The sequence below is a fragment of the Leptonychotes weddellii genome, unplaced genomic scaffold (genome assembly GCF_054177405.1).
Source record: "Leptonychotes weddellii isolate Sample4059 unplaced genomic scaffold, ASM5417740v2 HiC_scaffold_26417, whole genome shotgun sequence".
In the NCBI taxonomy this organism is placed as follows: Eukaryota; Metazoa; Chordata; class Mammalia; order Carnivora; family Phocidae; genus Leptonychotes; species Leptonychotes weddellii.
In genome coordinates, this window is record NW_027856700.1 from 1 (window position 1) to 1,962 (window position 1,962).

The following is a 1,962-nucleotide window of genomic DNA, read 5'->3' on the forward strand; positions in this document are numbered from 1 at the left end:
CCCTTCCACATTCCTCTTGGCAATAGTATAAACACTGTTGTTTTGCAATTTGCTGGAAACAGTGTCAGCATTTAAATGACATTCCTTAATCTGAAACTGAAGTTCATTTTCATTGGGAATATCCTTCCATGTGGCAAGGAAGACCTGGCGCTCCATTTTGCCATCTTCTACAAAAAGCACATTGAGTGGGATGAGGCAGCTGAAGTAAAAGACATCAATATTGTTTTTCACAGCCACCTGCAGGTTATTCAGAGGTTCCATCTTCATGACTGGGCCCAAGGTGTTGAGAGGCAGGGAGACATCAATGCTCTGGTTTGGCATGAGCGGTGTATGGATGGCCAGAGGAGTGCTGGGGATGACACCAAAGCTATTCTTGTTAAACTGGATTGCAAAGTCTGTCATGTGCTGCAGGGCTTTGTTGGTGAAGTTCATTTCCATATAGATGTGCCCCTGGTGGTGAGTAAATGTTCCGGAAATCTCCAAGCCTTTAGCTTTTACTGCAGGCAGCCAGACAGCCTTAGGAGCCACATATCCACCAGGTGCCATGCCTATTCCTGTGGAGAGTTCAAACAGGTTATTCAGACCACTGCTGACCACAGCAGGAGTAGGTGAAGGAGCAAAGGTTGCAGGCACTGATGAGGGGATGAAGGATTGTCCCACTGCCGGACTTCCTCCAATGCCCCCGCCAAGGTCACTGCCAAGCAGACTATCTAGTCCTCCTCCCAAGAGATCCACTGCTCCCATCTGCATGGAGGACACCTGTGGCACATTGACTGGGGGACCGAGGTCAAGGTTTAAGAGGTCTCCTAGAAGGTCACCTTGGGAGGGGATAACCTGAGGCTGTTCCAGGGTCGTGGCTGTGGTGGTGCCAAAAGGGCTGTCACCTGCATCAGTGCTCCCATGATGTATTGGCAAGTGTTTGCGATGGATTCCATGACTTCCTTCCACAAAAGCATTGGGAGGCTTATGGTACACCGAAGCCAAAGATCCAGTGTGGCAGATTAGCTCATCCAGCAGAGTTGGCTCAATAAGATCTGTCTCCTCAGAGATCAGTGGCTTCTCAGACAAGACTACTTCTTTGGCTGTGACAGGGTCCGTTGAGAGAAGGCGCCAATAAATATAGCCTCAGTCTCGAAGGTCAGGATTATCAGAATCTTGTGTTGCCAAACTCAAGACTTGCTGTACCAACTCCTGTGTTTCTGATGGTTTCTTAAACAGCTTCACGATGGCAGTAAGCAGAGTGAGCTGCACCTGGGTGCTTTCATCATGAAAACCCTCCAGGAAGCTCTCTAGTAACTCATCTGCATTGTCAATTCTCTCAGCATATTCTCCCACAATCCAAATCATAGCTGCTCGAGCGTCTGGTTCATCCAGTGAGTCTAAGTTCTCACACAGAGTGGCAATGATACTTTCATACTTGTTGGGGTATTTGCAAAAGATGTCCCTGATGACGACAATTGCCTCTTGGACCACGTAATTTACTTTGGTCTGGATGAGATCAAGCAATGTGCTTACACAGCGCTCAGCAGATTGCTCCACTTTGATGGCACACCGTCCGATGGCCCGCACAGCCTTGCGAACAAAGTCAACATCCACCTCTGTGGCATATTCCTTTAATTCCGCCAGAACCTGAGCAATGTTAGCTTGGGATGCTAAACGAATCATGATGTCCAGTTTCTCTAGTTTAACATAGATGGGATCATTGTACTTCACAAAGAAGACTTTGATTTCCTGCTTCAAGATTTCAGGCCTTTTCTGGACAGTTAGATTGATATTCCTCAGGGCGACGTACTGCACCTCTGGCTCCCCAGACAGCAAAGTGACAAGTGGAGGGGCCAACTTCTTCAGCAGCATATTGTAGTAGTCGGAGTCCTTGGGTAACAACTCCAGAAACTTCATTAGGACTTTTACCGCTGAAAGCACCACTGCTGAGTTGGCATGAGATAGCCGGGGAGTCACACG

At 48.0% G+C, this 1,962-nt stretch overlaps 1 pseudogene; it reads right to left on the reverse strand.

Moving 5' to 3' along the window:
- Positions 1-3: 3 nt before the first annotated feature.
- On the reverse strand, positions 4-1,956 carry LOC102726492 (AP-1 complex subunit beta-1 pseudogene; annotated as a pseudogene).
- Positions 1,957-1,962: the final 6 nt, after the last annotated feature.